This window comes from Psammomys obesus, unplaced genomic scaffold, assembly GCF_907164565.1.
Source record: "Psammomys obesus unplaced genomic scaffold, mPsaObe1.curated_primary_1811, whole genome shotgun sequence".
Taxonomy (NCBI): Eukaryota; Metazoa; Chordata; class Mammalia; order Rodentia; family Muridae; genus Psammomys; species Psammomys obesus.
The window spans coordinates 156,787-175,627 of record NW_026589881.1 but is presented as its reverse complement, the minus strand read 5'-3'; positions in this window follow the sequence as shown (position 1 = coordinate 175,627).

Below are 18,841 nucleotides of genomic sequence, written 5' to 3'. Positions count from 1 at the left end.
GTTTCATTACAGAGGTGTATGAGCTAAGAGGCCTTTAACTCAGGCTTCATGTGTAGGGTTTTTTTAATTCTCCAGAAGACATCCCAGTGGGCTGCTCTAGGAATAGACAAATGGGAAGCTCCCATTGGGAGGGTAGGAGTCAATGACCTGCCAGAGGCATCCCAAAGGCAAGGTTTGACTCAGTAGAGTAGTATGGCCCTACCTGATCCAACAGCTCATCAGCATTGGCTAGAAACTAAGGACACAGCTTCCCATAGGAGACACGGTTTACCTAGCACTAGGATTTTTGTAGGCAAGTGTGAGAGGGGGAGAAACCATGCATGTCGAAGAGCAAAAATCTCACCCAAGGGAAAGAAGCCCTAAGTGGAGGTCAGCAAAAGACCATGGTTGGGGGTTCCTCCATCTAATAAGATAGTAGGTAGTTGCCAGACTCTCAACGGTCAATTTTCCCCTTCCAAGGGAGCGATTTATGCTGACAGTTAGGGGAACTCACCAATCCAGCCGGTGTTGCATGCAGCAGATAGCGATCTGGTTGCCAGAAAATGGGTCACAGGCAGATTTGGAATGAAATAGGTTTCCAGCAGCTCCAGTGTGGTGATGGCACCAAAAAGGAACGACCACATGGGGTGACCACTTGAAGCACCTATTCCCTGCAGAGCACACCAATGTTAGGCCTGTGGAGCAAAGTTACACTGCAGGGTTCAAACACAACACCACTTGACTGGTTCCACGTGGGAGGTCTATTGAGGGAAAGGGGAATGCGTCACAGAGACCGTCTCTGGTAGGGCAAGAGAGAGAGAGGAGATGGTGTGAGGTCTCTTATAAGGTGACCCAGAGGATGTGCAGGTAGTATCAGGTGGTTGAGGGTGGCTTCACAGATGCCTTATATCCAGTTTGTCAGCCTTGGGGCTGGCCATAGAGATGCCTCCTTACAGATACCAACTAGCATGTTTTCTTAAAGCTCAAAATGAGCAAAGTAAGGCCCTAAGTGAGCAGGAATCTCATTTTGTGTCAACTTGACACAAGCTGGAATTGTCTGAGAAGTGGGAGCCACAGCTGAGAAAATGCCTCCATGAGACTGTCTCACAGACAAGGCTCTGGGGCATTGTCTTAGTTAATTTGATGTGGGAGGGCACAGTGCATTATGAATGCTCCCACCCCCAGCCACATGATCTGAGTACCATGAAAGCAGAATGAGGAAGTCATGAGGAACAAGCCAAGAAGTCGCACTCCTCCATGCCTTCTGCCTCAGGTTCCAGCCCTGACTTTACCAGGTGATGGAGAAGGACCTGAGTGTTGTAAGATGAAAGGAACCTATTCCTCTCCATGCTGCTTTCTGTCACAGTGTTTTATCTCACCAATACAAACCTGACTAAGACACCTAGTATGTCAATGCCAATACAACCTTACTGGACAGGAGATTTGATCTAATAATTTTATGATCTGTAACACGAATATTGAGATGTATTTTTTCACATATACAAGGTTAGGAATTTCTTTCGTTGAATCCAACTTCACTGGATAAATTTTACATGAAAATGCAATTATATTCATAAATTTACATAGATACTTCACATATAAGATATATTTTAATGTTATTTTTGTGTTGGTATAATGTTCTTTTGGAACATATACACCTTACCCTTGTTCATCCAAATGCTGATTTCTCTCCCCCACTATGTGGTTTTAATCTGGTCATTGCATTGTGATACTTATTCCAAGCATTACCTGTCTCAAGTTTGAGTAAACATTCCACCATTTGTTCTCTATATTGTCAATTAAAACAACCAGCCACGATGTTGAGCAATGGAGAGGATAGGGTGGGACATCCTGGTTCAGAGTGGGAGGAGAGGAAGGAAGAGGAAGACATGAAGGAATGGGAGGCAGAGGAGGAGGAAAAGGGGCAGAAGCAGTAGCTGGGAGAGCAGAGGCTCAAGGAGATCTTGGAACGACATGGAGAGATGAACTGGACCTAAGATATCACTAAAAGCAAGTATAATGAGTGAATTTGAATGTTATAAAACTGCGGGATTGGAGGTTTAAGATGGAGTAATTATTGCCCAGCATTGTGTTTTATAAATCCTAGTCTCTGTGTGGTGATTTGGTTATACAGCTATTTAGGATTAACCACAGCTTTACTAAACGATATATCGATAGTAAATGTTTACGCCATAACACATTTCTGATATAAAATACTGACAAATAAAGTTACCTACAAATATAAGAGTAATCTTTACCTGACCTAGATAAAAACACAAAAGTGAGCAAAAAATAAAAACCAGCTCAAGTGAATGTCAGCACAGTGAGAGAGGCCTGGAGTCCCAGAGGGGTAGGTAAGAGTCAGGTGTGTGTGATTGAGAGGAATGTGCTGGACCCCTTGGGGCCTCAGTACACAACTGTCCCCAGATACCCTGGGCAGAATCAGAAGACTGAGACTTTCAGCCCACCACCTTCAGGGAGAAGAGGGTCTAGAAGCTGAGTTGGTCACAACAGCCAATGAGCTCCATCCTACCAATATGCAGGGCTGCCATAAAAGCCAAAAATATGGGGTTCAGAGAACTCCAATACAGCTGAACACAGAGGAGCCTGTGTGAAGGTGACCCAGAGGTTTACAAGCCCTAACCCGGACACCGCTGTCCACTGCTCACCCTGAGTGCCTCCTCATCCTGCTTCCTCCTGTCCTTTGTAAACCAGCAATCATGGTGAGTGTTTATTTAGGACATTAATCTCAAGAGTGTATTTCAGAGCCTTAACACTGAGCCAATGAGTCAGAGCACAAGCTGCAATCTGGGCTGTACAACTGACTGGTGAAGTGGAGAACCTTGCAGAGCTGAACCTCAGCCCCTGGGGTCTGTGCTGTCTCCTAATGGTTATCTTCAGAAACCTCCTTGCCAGGCAGGGGCTGCTGTCACCGGTCAGATGAATGAAGGTTCTTTTGCTCCACCTACTTAGAAATCATGGGACAACAAGATCCTTCTTTTTCATTAAATTTTCTTTTAATTTTTTCTAATTTATTCACTTTACATCTCAATTGTAGCTTACTCCCTCATCTCCTTCTGCATGACCTTCCTCCTGCCTCCTATCCTCCTCTTCTATTTCTCGGAAATGTGGAGCCCTCCGCCCCTACCCTCTGACTCCAGCACGTCAAGTCTCATTAGGACTGCCTGCATTCTCTGCCTCTGTGGCCTGGCAGCCCCCATCACCAAAATCAGGTGGAAATGATCAAAGAGAGAGCAACAGAGTCCATTTCAGAGATAGTCCTGGAACCCTTCCAAGGAAACCCACATGGAGAATAAGCTTCCTATTGGTTACATCTGAACAGGGTGTTTGGTCCTCTCCATGTATGGTCCTTGGTTGCTGCATCAGTCTCTTCAGGCTCCCTTGGGCCCAGATATGTTTGTTCTGTTGGTCTTCTTATGGATCTCAGGTCCACTCCGGGTCCTGAGCAAGGTAACCCAGAACAAGAAAGACACATATGGTATATACTATAAGCGTATATTAGCCATATAATACAGGATCCCCAAAATACACTCCACAGACCTAAAGAAACTAAATAACAAGGAGGACCTAGGGAGGATGCTTGATTCTCTTTCAGAAGGGCAAATGAAATAGATATTGGAAGCATTTGAAGAACGGAAACAGAATGGGAGCCTGCCATGCATGTCCTCTGAACAATTCCACCAAGCAAGGGATAAAAACAGATGCTAAGACCCACAGCCAAACTTTGTGCAGAGCACAGAGAGCTATAGGAAAGACTGGGGGAATAGAAGGATCCAGAGTAGACAGGATCTCCATGAGAATACCAACAGCGACAACAAATCTGGGCTCATAGAGGCCTTCCATGACTGATGCACAAACCAAGCACCTTGCATTGACCACTCATTTTATTTTGTATATTAATTACAGTTAATTCACTTTGTATCCCAGCTGTAGCCCCCTCCGCCCTCCCCTCCCAATCGCATTCTTCGTCCTTCATCTACTCTCATACTCCTCTCCAAGTGCATGGATAAGGGAGGTCCTCCTCCACTTTCTCTGACCCTAGCTTATCCACACTGGCTGCATTGTCCTCCTCTGTGGCCTGGCAAGGCTGCTCCCCCATCCAGGGGAGGTGGCCATGGAGCTAGCCACTGAGTTCATGTCAGAGACAGTCCCCGTTCCCCTTACTAGGGTACCCACTTGGATACTGAGCTTCCATGGGATACATCTGAGCAGGGGTTCTAGGTTATATATTCATAAATGGTCCTTGGTTGGAGTATCAGTCTCAGAAAAGATCCGTGTGCCCATATATTTTGGTTCTGCTGCTATCCTTGTGGAGCTCCTGTCCTCTCCAGGTCTTACTATCCTTTCTATCCTAAGATTCCCTGCACTCTACCCAAAGTTTGTTTATGAGTCTCATTATCTGCTCATTTTAAAACTCTAATTTATTTGAGGTGTTCAGGCCCTCACCTCCCTTTGAACCACACAACCCTACATAGGAGAGAGGTTGGTGGGGAGAGAGGACCCTTTAATTCTCCTGGCTTTTTAGGATCCAGGGGTTCTTCTAGACCTCTGTACAAATCTCAGTCAACAGCAGACACAGCCAGCAGTCTCCTCCAAACAGCCTATGAAGCTTTTCTCTCTTTCTGGGTCTTAACTCTCCAAACTTCTACACGCAACACACCAACATGGAACACCACCTTCCATTTCTCAGCTCTCAATTTGTATTCAGAGTGGAGCTCTAAACTACAGCCCTCTTTGTGCTGAATATGAAAGGCCATTACTTAAGGGCAAAAGCCACACCCCCACGAGACAATTAACAGGTGTGGGCAAACAATGGCTGAACTAAAGACATACACTTGGGATTAAAATAAAAACTTATTTACCTAACATAACTGAGTTTACCAGGAACCAAAACTTCCATTACAGAGCTCCCTGTGACCTTCTCCCCAGTATCCTCAGCATCCTCTTCGGGAACCCTGGCCCTCACTCCTTACTCCACTCTGCATTCTCATTGTCTTCTCTGCCATAGAAACTCAGCTAAGGTAACTGTGGGCATGGCACATCTGGACCAGGTGGGGTCAGCTGTGTCACTGTGAAGCTACAGTGTGCTTCTCACTAGAGCACAAATAACAGCAGGTCCTGTGTCTTGGCTGAACTCTCCCTGAGGGCCCATGAACCATCTCATCACTTCTTTAGGTCTGAGTCAGCACTGGTCACAAGACAGTCACCTGCCTCAGATTAAAACTCTGCTAGATACAGGAGAGATAGAATCTGCCACTGTCAAATACAGACAGAGAGCAGATATGGAAGGAGCAGGGTGAAGAACATCCACCATCACAGCATGGCAGGAGGACCACTGGAACAGGATCCTGTGTGGGTCTCTCTCCCTATGGAATACTTCCACAGTAGTACAGGTCAGTTCCAATATCCCAGATTAAGCCTGATCCCTCAACTACAGTGGCTAGCCAGGCAGGATATGTGGGAGCCTACCCTTGGCCTGGGGTCTTAGCTCTGAGTCTAAGTGACACCAATGGAGTCAGGGTTGATATCCCCAGACTCTCCCCTACCAATACTGTTAGGGCCTCTATGACAGTGTCCATGGCAGGTTCAGGCAGCTGGCTTCTGTGGTGGCCCCACCCAACATGTATAACCACTCATGGACCGAGAGCCATCTGCACTGTTGTGAGAAACTTTCAGATCTAAGGAGAGGAAAACTCAGTGTTGAAGGAGACCCACTACAAGTCAAACAGGCCCCAGGGGACACTGAGCCCTGCCAAAGTGAAGGGACCACAGGCCAAGATGTTTCTGCTGCTGTCTGTACCATGGTGAGTTTGGGGTATGGTTACCACAGTGACAATCAATGGGACAGAAACATGCCCAGGCCAATTCTAGAAGAGAAAGGAGGCTATCCGGATAAGCAGATGCCTCCTGATGGGCTCAGTGCCTCGCTCTCCATTCTAAGAGGACAGGAGCAACTCAAGTAGGAACAAAAGCCAGGATTAAACACACAGACACACACACACACACATACACATGCGCACACCATAAACGTCACACTCAGAAAGAGACTACCAGCCTTGCCAACTCAAACCAACCCACCCAGAGTTGAAGGCTGAGAACAGCTAGTATTAATGTTACCCCCAGGGGGCCTTGTTATGAAGGAGCCTGGAAGGAGTCACACAGTGAAGGGGAATTTGCACCAGCCTGAGGCACTGTGGTTATTATGACTACGATACCTATAGTTATACCCACAGTGTGATATATCATACACAAAACCTAGCCATGCATGATGGCACATGCAATCAATCCTAACATGAAGGGGGCAGAATCATGCAGTTTTCAAAGTTCGGGGCCACCCTACTCTGCAGAGAGAGTTCCTAGACAGTCAACACTACACAGATAAACTCTGTCTTTGGGGGGAAAAAAACAATTTGGCTGAGGCCACCGAGTGCTCAGGATGTGAGACAAGCTCTGCCCAAAAGAGAAACCTGCCCATGCCCGCCACTCAGCAAGAAGGCTCTGAGGCCCGCAGGGAATTTTTAATAAGTAAGTACCACTGTGGCTATGACTGGATCTACCACTATCAGAAAAGCTGTAACCAAAACCCAGTCCTTAAACCTATTCCTGCCTGGCTTTGCGCTAGGCCCCAGCCACCTTGTTGCCACTTAATATACTCATTCCTTGATTCCTTGGGGCAGGCAAACCTTACCCTCTCATCTCGGCTCTGGACTCTCTACCAAAGCTGACCCTTCAGGGGAGGAGCTATATGCAGGCAGGATCAGCTGGCTCCTACCACCATAAGTTCAGGCAGGCGAATCCACATATGAGTCTGTAACATCCAGGAAAGACTGCAAGAGCAACAGACACCCCACAGCTCCTGGCACACCACAACAACAGGGCCCCAACCTGGTATCTGCTCCACATTTCCAGCAACAAAGGCTCCACGTGCTCTGTCCTCCTGTCAGGTCTTTAGGGAAAGCTTGCAGGAACAGACAGCTATACAGACAGTGGCAGTCAGGGTGAGTGGACACAGACAACAGACAGGTGCTTAACACAGATTCTCAGGCTGAAGAGGTGATCAAAAAACATGTGTCCCTTCAGATACCTGTAGCCAGTTGTGTCCTCCCGTGCCCCCCCCTTAAGGTCAACAATGCAGAATACTCCATTCATACCTGTCCTGGGGCCCATCACACTAGACAGTTAGAACCTAGGCTCTCTAGAACTCAGCTCAAGGTTAGTTCATCAGCCTGAAGCCCACCCAGCCTGTCAGCCTGACCCAAGCTTGGAAAGTCTGGAGCCTCCATAGGACTAGAGACTCAGCATATCACTTCCCTACCTCCAGTCCTGGGTTGCTTGGCCAGCATTGGTCCCAGGAGCTCTACTAGACTAAGGCATCCAGAGGTTGAGATGCTACACACACACACACACACATACACACACACACACACACACACACACACACACACACACACACGAGAGAGAGAGAGAGAGACGAAGAGAGAGAGAGAGGCAGAGACACAGAGAGACAACAAGAGGGGAAAGGAAATCAAAACAGCAGAAGCAAATATCAAAAATTGGATACAGGTTTATAACCCCCCTCCAGAGTGGGGAAGGTCTGATTTGTATGCCAGTGAGATGGCTACTGTGGCCTGCTTCCTGCCCATCCTTCTCCCTTCTCCTTTGTGAAGGATGGAGTGTTCAAACAGTCTCAGCATAACCTTGTGGTTGCCACACAAGGCCACACTGAATATGCTCCTCCCAGAGTCTTCTGTTTGGTGTTTCTCTACTCCTCTGAAACCACATCCATCCATCCTTTCTTCCTTCCTTCCTTCCTTCCTTCCTTCCTTCTGAAAGGGTTAGACTAATTTTGTAACCTGTATGTCTTCTAAAGCCTATAGTTTTGAGTTTTAGGTCCAGGTTAAGCTAAAGCCTCTTAGTACCTTTCCAGAGAATGGAGAAATGTGACCCTATCTGTGAGGACAGATAGAAAAAAAAGCGAGCAAGCAATGACCTTCACTCAGCAAAAAGGACCAGATCCTTGTCTTTGAGATAGTGTTTCTTAGCAACCAACCCAGACAGCCTCAATCCTTCTTCTGAGTATCTCCTGACTGCCAGCCAAAAGTCCGCAGCCCCAATCTTCAAAGATGAGCTAACTACCCCCACCTTCAATTGCAGCTGCATCCACACTTGGCAGGACTGGCCAAGCCTGAGCACCTAAGACTAACCAATTATCTTACTTTATAGCTTCCTCATCCAATCCTAAATTGCCAAAACCGCAACTTCAAATTTTCCACAATTTTTCTTTTAAAAACCTAAGGCTTTTGTCTCCCGGTGCCACTCTTTGCTGACCGGTAGGGGTGACCCTATTGAGCAATGGTTAAATTAAACCTCTTGCTTTTACATCAAGTCGTGGTCTGTGGGGGTTTCTGGGAAGGGCGCGATCTTGAACTCTTGAGCTGTGAGACCCCAGGTCTTACACTTCCTTCTTCCTTCCTTCCCTCCAGTAAAAGCCCAGGGCTCGCCATGCCTTGCCCACCTCCTGCTTGTACCAAGGTAAGCTTCAGAGTATGATGGCATTACCTTCAATTATACTACTCAAGCCGAACAGCAAGTGAGAAGGTGACAGATGTTCCAGAAGTTTCCCTGAGGAAACTAGAAGAAAATGTTCCTGAACAGTAAGTAATAAGCATGTTTTATTAAACTTATTAAACCTCAAAATGAACAAAGTAAGGCCCTAAGTGAGCAAGAACTTCTTTTTGTGTCAACTTGACAGAAGCAGGAATTATCTGAGAAGAGGGAGGACATTTGAGAAGACGCCTCCCTAAGATTGTCCCACAGACAAGTGTCTGAGGACACTGTCTTGGTTAATGTTTGATGTGGGAGGGCACAGAGCATTACGACTGGTACCACCGCTGACCAGGTGATCCTGGGTGCCGTTAAAAAGCAGGATGAGGAAGTCATGAGGAGCAATCTAGAAGTCTCACTCCTCCACGCCCTCCCCCTCAGGTTCCTGCCCTGACTTCCTGAGGTGATGCAGAATGGCCTGAGAGTTGTAAGATGAAATTAACATTTTCTGCTCCATGATGCTTTTGGTCACAATGTTTTTATCAAGCAATAGAAACCTAACTAAGACACCTAATATGTCAATGTCAACTCAACCTTACTGAACAGAAGATTTAATCTAATAATTTTAGGATAAGTAACCCTAGTATTCAAATATTTTTTTCACTTACACAAGCTTGGGAATTTTTTCCTTCAATACAACTTCACTTGTTAAGTTTTATATGAATATGCAATTTTATTTATAAACTTACATCCATATTTTACATGTAAGACATATTCTAATGTTATGTATGATACAGAATATTGACAAATAAAGTTACCTATACAAATAAGAGTAATCTTTACCTCACCTACATTAAAATGTGCTGGACACCCTGTGGACAAAGTACACAACTGTCCCCAGAAATGCTGGGAAAGATCAGAAGATTGAGACTTTCATCCCACCACCTTCAGGGTTAAGAGGGTCTCGAAGATGAGTTGGTCCCAATGGCCAATGAACTCCATCTTACCTATATGCAGGACTGCCATAAAAGCCAACAATATGGGGTTCAGAGAACTCCCACAGCTGAACACAGAGGATCCTGTGGGGAGGTGACCCAGAGGCATAGAATCCCTAACCAGGACACTGGAGTCCACTGCTAACACAGAGTGCCTCTTCATCCTGCTTCCTCTGGTCCTTTGTAATCCAGCAATCAAGGTGAGCATTTAGCTGCTCCAGGAAATTGATCTGAAGAGTATGGAGCAGGACCCTTAAGCCAACGAGCAGAAGCTACAATCTGGGCTGCACAACTGGCTTGTGCAGTGGAGAACCTTGCAGGGCTGCACCTCAGCCCCTGGGGTCTGTGCTGTCTCCCAGTGGTTATCATCAGAAACCTCTGCCAGGCAGGGGCTGCTGTCACCAGTCAGCTGAATGAAGGTTCTTTTGCTCCAACTATGTAGAAATCATGGGTCAACATGAAACATTTTTCTTTCATTTTAAATTTTATAGTTTATTCACTTTACATCCCAACTGTAACCACCTCCCTCATCTCCTTCCCCACTCTCCTCCTTCTTGCCTCCTATCCTCCATTCTATTCCTCAGAAATAGGGAACCCTACTCCCATCGCCTCTGACCCAACCATATCAAGTGTCATTAAGCCTGCCTGCATTCTCTTTCGCTGTGGCCTGGCAAGACCCCACCACCATGATTTGCAGGTGAAACTCATCAAAGAAAGAGCAACATATAGAGACAACAGTAATACCCTTAGTAGGGAATGCAAAAGAAGAATGAACTGCTTATCAGCTACATCTGAATAGGGGTTCTAGGTCCTCTCCATATATAGTCCTTCTTTGGTGCATCAGTCTTTGCAGGCACCCCTGGGCCCAGATTTATTAGTTCTGTCAGTTTTCTTATGGAATTCCTGTCCCATCCGTGTCCTCAGTAAGGTAACCCAGAACCACAAAGACAGTCACGGTATACACTATAAGCACTTATTAGCCATATAATACAGGATAACTAGACTATACTCCAAAGACCTAAAGAAGCTATGTAACAAGGACCTTAGGGATGATGGTTAATTCTCTTTCAGAAGGGCAAATAGAATACATATTAGAAGCAGTTGAAGAGAGGAAACAGGATTGGGGCCTTTTATACATATCCTATGACAGATTTCACACAGCAGGGGATCAAAGCAGATGCTAAGACTCACTGCCAAGTCTTGGGCAGAGTGCAGAGTGCAGAGATTCTTAGATAGAATGGGGAAGAGAAGAGCCCAGAGAAGATAGGAGGTCCATGAGAAGACCAACATAGCCAACAATTCTGGGCTCATGAGGGCCTGTAAAAACTGATGTGCCAACCAAGAACCATGCATGTAGTGCTCATTTTTAAAACTCTACTTTATTTGGAATGTTGAGATCTCACGTCCCTTACGAACACCCAACCCAACATAGGAGAGAGGTGAGTGGAGAGAGTGGGCCACTTTACTTTTCCTGGCTGATTAGGGTCCATGGGTCCCAGGATATGTGGGAGCCTACCCTTGGCCTGGGGTCTCAGCCCTGAGTCTAGATGGCCCCAATGGCATCAGGGTTGATACCCCCAGGCTCTCCCCTACAATACTGTTAGGGCCTCTATGACAGAGTCCATGGTAGGTTCAGGCAGCTGGCCTCTGTGGTGGCCCCACCCAACATGTATAACCACACATGGACCGAGAGCCATCTGCACTGTGGTCAAAAACTTACAGAACTCAGGAGAGGAAAACTCAGGGTTGAAAAATCCCCACCAAGAGTCAAACAGTCCCCAGGGGACACTGAGCCCTGCCAAAGTGAAGGAACCACAAGCCAAGATGTTTCTGCTGGAGTCTATACCATGGTGAGTTGGAGTAGCTGGTATCACAGTGACAATCAGTGGGACAGAAACATGCCCAGGCCGATTCTGGAAGATAGAGGAGGCTATAAAGATATGCAGGTACCTCCTGGAAGGCTCAGTGCCTCACTCTCCATTCTAAGAGGACAGGGGCAAGTCAAGTAGGGACACAAGCCAGGATCGAAACACACAGACACACACACACACACACACACACACACATACACACACGCACACCATAAATGTCACACTCAGAAAGGGACCCTGCTAGCCTTGCCAACTCAAACCAACCCACCCAGAGTGGAATGCTGAGAACTGCTAGTACTGATGTGACCCCCAGGGGGCCTTGTTATGAAGGAGCCTGGAAGGAGTCACACAGTGGAGGGGAATTTGCACCAGCCTGAGGCACTGTGGTGATTATGGATGGAACCACAGTGTGATACGTCATACATAAAACATAGGTGGGCATGATGGCACATGCAATTAATCCTAACATTCAGGAGGGAGAGGCACGCAGTTGTATAAGTTCAAGGCCAGCATGGTCTGCAGAGAGGGTTCCAGGACAGTCGGGACTACACAGAGAAACTCAATCTTGGGAAAATAATAAAATTAAAAAACATGCCTGAGGCTCAGGATGTGAGACAAGCTCTGCCCACAGGAGAAACCCGCCCATGCCCACCACTCAAAAGAAGGCTCTGAGTCCCACAGGGGATTTTCTTTTCTTTTTTATTTGATTGTTTTTTATTTAAACTATTTTTTATTTTTATTAATTACAGTTTATTCACTTTGTATCCCCCTGTAGCTCCCTCCCTCCTCCCCTCCCAGTCCCACCCTCCCTGTTCCCCACCCCTGTCCCTCTCCCAGTCCACTGAAAAGGGAGGTCTTCCTTCCCTTCCCTCTGATCCTAGTCTATCAGGTCTCATCAGGAGTGGCTGCATTGTCTTCTTCTGTGGCCTGGTAAGGCTGCATCCCCCTTAGGGGGAGGTGATCAAAGAGCAGGCCAATCAGTTCATGTCAGAGACAGTCCCTGTGCCCATTACTATGGAACCCACTTGGACACTGAACTGCCATAAGGCTACCTCTCTGCAGGGGTTCCAGGCCATCTCTATGAGTGGGCCTTGGCTGGAGTTTCAGAAAAGACCTCTGTGCCTAGACTTTTAGGATCTGTCACTGTCCTTGTGGAGCTCCTGTCCTCTCCAGGTCTTACTATCTCCACTTCTTTCATAAGATTCCCTGTACTCTGCTCAACATAGTCTCAACATCTGCCTGAGGGGATTTTCAACAAGTTAGTACCACTGTGGCTATGACTGGATCTACCACTATCAGAAAAGCTGTAACCAAAACTGTCCTCCAAAACTCAATCCTTAGACCTATTCCCTGCCTGACTTTGCGATAGGCCACAGCCACCCAGTTGCCCCTGAATATACACATTCCATGGTATAGAATGGAGTAGACAATCCTTACATGCTCATCTTGGCCCAGGGCTCTCCACCAAAGCTGACTCTTCGGGGTGAAGCTATAGGCAGGCAGGTTCAACTGACTCCTACCACCATGAGTTCAGACAGGCGACTCTGGATATGAGTCTGTAACATCCAGGAAAGACTGCAAGAGCAACAGACACCCCACAGCTCCTGGGACACATGACACCAAGGCCCCAAACTGGCATCTGCTCCACATTTCCAGCAATAAAGGCTCTACCTGCTCTGTCCTCCAGTCAGGTCTGTAGGGGAAGTTTGAGGAAACAGACAGTGGCAGTCAGGGTGAGTGGACACACAGACAGCAGACAGGTGCCTGACACAGAGTCTCAGGTTAAAGAAATGATCCAAAAATACCTGTGTCCCTTCAAATACATGTACCCAGTCACTGTCCTCCCGTGGCCCTCCCTTAATTCCACAATGCAGAATATTCCATTCAAACCTGTCCTGGGGCCCATCACACTAGACAGCTAGCTCCATACGGTTAAGTCCAGAATTGTTCACCAGCCTGAAGCCCACCCAGCCTGTCAGCCTGACCCAACCTAGGAAAGTCTGGAGCCTCCACTAGGACTAGAGACTCAGCATATCACTTCCCTACCTCCAGTCCTGGGTTCTGTGGGCAACATTGGTCCCAGGAGCTCTACTAGACTAAGGCATCCAGAGGTTGAGATGCTACACACACACACACACACACACACACACACACACACACACACATGCACACAGGAGAGGGAGAGACAGAGACACAGAGACAAAGAGAGACACAGAGAGGATGGAGGAAATCCAAACCAGCAGAAGCTAATGTCAACAATGGAATACAGGTTTATAACCCCCCTCCAGAGTGGGGAAGCTCTCCTTTGTATGCCAGTGAGATGGCTACTATGGCCTGCTTCCATCCTTCTCCCTTCTGTTTTGTGAAGGATGGAGGTGTTCAAACAGCCTCAGCATAACCTTACAGTTGCCATACAAGGCCATACTGAATATCCTCCTCCAAGAGTCTTTTGTTTTGTGTTTCTCCATTCTTCTGAAACCAGCTACTCTCTTCCTTCCTTCCTTCCTTCCTTCCTTCCTTCCTTCCTTCCCTCCTTCCTTCCTTCCTTCCTTCCTTCTTTCCTTCCTTCCTTCCTTCTTTTCCTCCAGTCAGGTCCCAGAACTCCCCATGCCTTAACCCATCTCCTGCTTGTGCCAAGGTCCCCTTCACAGTACGAAGGCATTACCTTCCATCATACTACTCACCCTGAAGAGCAAGCGAGAGGGTGACAGATGTTTCAGAAGTTTCCTCGAGGCCCAAAAGAAAATGATCCAGAACAGTCAGTAATAAGCATCTTTTATTAAACTTATTAAACCTCAAAATGAGCAAAGTAAGGCCCTAAGTGAGCACGAGCCTCAGTCTCAGACAAAACTGGCCTAGCTGGCTGTGCCATTTTGTGTCTACTTGACACAAGCAGGAATTATGTGAGAAGAGGGAGCCACATTGAGAAGCCTCCCTAAGATTGTCCCACACACAAGTCTCTGGGTTTATTGTTTTGGTTAATTTGATGTGGAGGGCACAATGCATTATGAGTGCTCCCACCCCTGGCCACGTGATCTGAGTGCCATAAAAAGCAGGAAAAGGATGTCATGAGGAACAAGCCAAGAAGTCGCACTCCTCCTCGTCTGCTGCCTCAGGTTCCTGCCCTGACTTCCTGAGGCGATGGAGAATGACCTGGGACTTATAAGATGAAACAAACCCTTTCTTCTCCATGTTGTTTTTGGTCACAGTGTTTTATCTCAGCAATAGAGACCTAACTAAGACACCTAGTTAATGCCAATACAACATTACTGGACAGAAGATTTGATCTAATAATTTTATGATTAGTTAACCCTAGTATTCAGATATATTTTTCACATATACACAGGAAATTTTTCCTTGAATCCAACCTCACTGGATAAGTTTTACTTGAATATACAATTATATTTATAAATTTATATGCATATTTTACATTAAAGCATATTTGACATTAAAATATTTTAATGTTGTATGATACAGAATATTGACAAATAACGTTACCTAAATGAATAAGAGTAATCTTTACCTGACCTAGAAAAAAATACAAAAGTGAGGAAGAAAGTCAAAACCAGCTCAAGTGAATGTCAACACAATGAGAGGGGTCTGGAGTCCCCAGAGGGGTAGGTGAGAGTAGGTGTGTGTGACTGAGAGGAATGTGCTGGACCCCTGTGGCCTCAGTACACAACTGTCCCCAGATACCCTGGGCAGGATCAGGCCATTGAGACCCCAATCCCACCACCTTCAGGGAGAAGAGGGTCTAGATGCTGAGTTGGTCACAATGGCCACTGAACTCCATCCTACCTATGTGCAGGACTGCCATAAAAGCCAAAAATATGGGGTTCAGAGAACTCCAATACAGCTGAACACAGAGGAGCCTGTGTGGAGGTGACCCAGAGGTTTACAAGCCCTAACCCGGACACTGTTGTCCACTGCTCACCCTGAGTGCCTCCTCATCCTGCTTCCTCTGGTACTTTGTAAACCAGCAATCACAGTGAATGTTTATCTGCTCCAGGAAATTAATCTGAACTGTGCGTGGTGGGAGCCTGAACCCAAAGCTGATGAGTCAGAGCAGAAGCTACAATCTGGGCTGCACAACTGACTTGTGTAGTGGAGAGACTTGCAGGGCTGAACCTCAGCCCCTGGGGTCTGTGCTGTCTCCTAATGGTTATCATCAGGAGCCTCTGCCAAGCAGGAGCTGCTGTCATCAGTCAACTGAATGAAGGTTCTTTTGCTCCTGGAACACAGAAATCATGGGTCAACAAGAAGTTTTTTTCATTCTTTTAAGTATATTTTCTAATTTAGTCACTTTACAACCTAATTGTAGCACCCTCCCTCATACCCTTCCACACACCCCTCCCTCTTGCCTCCTATCCCCCTCTTCTATTCCTCTGAAATGTGGAACCTTCCTCCCCTACCCTCTGACCCCAGCATATCAAGTCTTATTAGGACTGCCTACATTCTCTTCCCTTGTGGCCTGGCAGGCCCCTATTATCACCACCACAACCAGATGGAACTGATTAAAGAGAGAGCAACAGAGCCCATATCAGCTATAACCCCTGATACCCTTACTAGGAAATCCACATGGAGACTGAGGTGCCTATTGACTACATGTGAGCAGGGGTTCTCGGTCCTCTCCACGTATGGTCCTTGGTTGCATCAGTCTCTGCAGGTGCCCCTGGGTCTAGATGGTTCTGTTGGTCTTCTTATGGAGCTCCTGACCCTTCCGGTCTGAGTGAAGTAACCCAGAACCAGAGAGACACTCATGGTATATACAATAAGTGCATATTATCTTTGTAATACAGGATAATGAGACTACACACTACAGACCTAAAGACGATAAATAACGAGGAGGACCCTAGAAAAGATGCTTGATTTTCTTTCAGAAGGGCAAATAGAATCGATGCTGTGAGTGGTTGAAGAGAGGAAACAGAATGGGAGCCTAACACAGATGTCCTCTGAAAGACTCCACCCAGCAGGGGATTGAAGCAGATGCTAAAACTCACAGCCAAACTTTGGGCAGAGTGCAGGAAGTCATAAAAAACAAGAAACTTTTCAAATGTTAACCTCTGGTAGATTTTTTTTTTTTTTACACTCTTCACCTGACAGTGAGCAACAGCAGGGAGACAGAAGCCGCAGCAAGCGGCACCCTGTAATGCTCCAGTCTCCATGCTGACCTCAAGTACAGAGACCCTTATCTTTGGCCAGTGCCATAGCCCTCAGCCAGGATCAGAGCTCCTTGACCTTGAAGACCTGGAACTCTTGTAGCAACTACGGTCTACAGCATTTTATCAGCTCTCCTCTTCTTCATGTAGTCTCTGTTTCAGCTTCCTTTCTCCCTGCCCTGCCACTCTCAATATGCTCAGCTTTTCAATTGTCATGGCTTTTTTCAGGACTCCAGATAGATGCATCTGTTAGAAAAGCTTGAAGGATCCAGGGCACACAGAAGGCTATCTGTGCATTATCTGGGCATTAAGTGCAGCTGGAATCCCTCCCCTCTTCCTCAACAGATATCTATGTAGGATCAAAGAGTAACCTGTGTGGTGCTGTGGATTCAGGTGGTTGAGTACTGACTGTAGGCAGGCCCAAGGCCTTCACAGACAACCACTTCTTCAGCTGTGAAGTACAGGTTACCAGGGCTTTGTGCTAAGAAACCAAGAACCAGGACTTAGGAACAAAGATGAACCCAGCACCAGGTAGTAGATAACAGACACTTCTTGCCTTGGAGGACAGGACTTAGGGTTAGTGATTGACGCCAGGACTTCAAACACCTGTCAGCAGATACAGTGTGTGTGGGGGGGGGGGGGGGGTATTGGGTAGGCAGGCTGTACTAAGCAGTGCCAAGTTCCATGGGTCCTTGAGCTGTCAAACTGTGCCCATTGCTGTCCTCACTGTTGCTTGCTGCTCTTTTTTTTTTTTTTTTCATGATTCCAGTTCAATATGAATTACTTACTGAAAGTAAGCAGAGGAGACCACTGGAGAGAAGTTTTTGTTGGACCTGATGTTGCAACACCAGAGGAGGCAGCAGGAGTCTCCTGGAGAAGCTGGTGATCTGGAGTAGCCTATTTATATAGCCTAAGGAGAGGTTGACCAATCACAGCATTCATTTTGAACCAATCATAGCCATTAAAGTTTTTTTGGACCAATTAATTGTAGTAGGCGAAAACAAAGTCAAAGCAGGCCTTTCAACAGGGAGAGTGCTCTTTGGCTAAGGTCTAAGTGGCTCGTGGAGGCTTGTAACTGGAAAAAGCTTGGTATAAGGTGTGATGTTTAGTGTTGTCAACTTGACAGAATGTAGAATTTCCTAGAAGATAGATGCCTCTTATGAATTGTCTTGATTATGTTGTGCCCGAATCGCAATACCCCAAAAGACCACCACCAGGAGCCAAGTCTGTTGCAAACCACATGAGGATCTTTTTATTACAAATTACAAGCTGCAACTTGGGCTCACACCCTCCAACCACCAAAGCGGTGAGAACCAAGAGCCCTGTGCTCAGGTTAGTTGGGTGATTTAAAGATTCTGGTCCCTCCCAGCATGCCCAAGGCAGGGGCGATTCCTGCCTGGCAAGCATCTATTGGTCAAAATGCTACATTTTGAAATGATTGGCTATAGCAAGGTCCCCAAACCATTAATGATCTGGTGTCCCTCCTTAGGGGGATGGGCCAGTTTCCTAGCAACTGTATCTCTAGTGAGTGGGGAAAGAATGCAGTACAGCAGGTTCTTCCCCACAGGGCATTACTGAACCTCACCCAGCTAGTTCAGGCCTTAAACTTTAATAATAAGGGCGGATTTTTAATCTTTTGGTCCCTCAATTACTTTAATGTTAATGTAAGACACACCTTAGCTGTGGGTAGGACCGTTCCCTGGCAGAGAATTCTGAATCATGTAAAGCAGGGAAGCAAGCTTAGCACCAGTATGCACATACTGTGCCCCAACCCACCCCCACCCCTACCCCCATTTCCACCCCCACCCCCATCGTTGTTCTCACTGTTGCTTGCTGCTTCTTTGTTTCATGATTCCAGCTCAACCTGAATTACTTACTGAAAGTCATTCTGCTATATCCTGTGTGCCTTGGGTCCTGGAACCCTGCCAGGGGTGAGGAGATGAGAGAATAAAGAAAGGACAAACACATATACATTGAAACTGAGATAAAGTGGAGTTCTTTAACCCCTGAAACCATACGGAAACCTCAGTGTGTTTAGTAAGTACAACGAGAAGGGATTAGCTATTCTCAACGGGAGGCCTCTGTAGGTGAGCAGGCTCTGGTTGTAAGCATCTAGGATATGGAAGAATCAGTTGCTAATCTTTGCATACATTCATCAACACTCATACTCAGATTCTCAAAGAGAACTTTCCAGCCCTCTTCAGGCTGGCTCATATGGGTAATAGCTTTCCCAGTTTTTCATGGGTCCAAGACCTTGGAGTTCTCAACATGG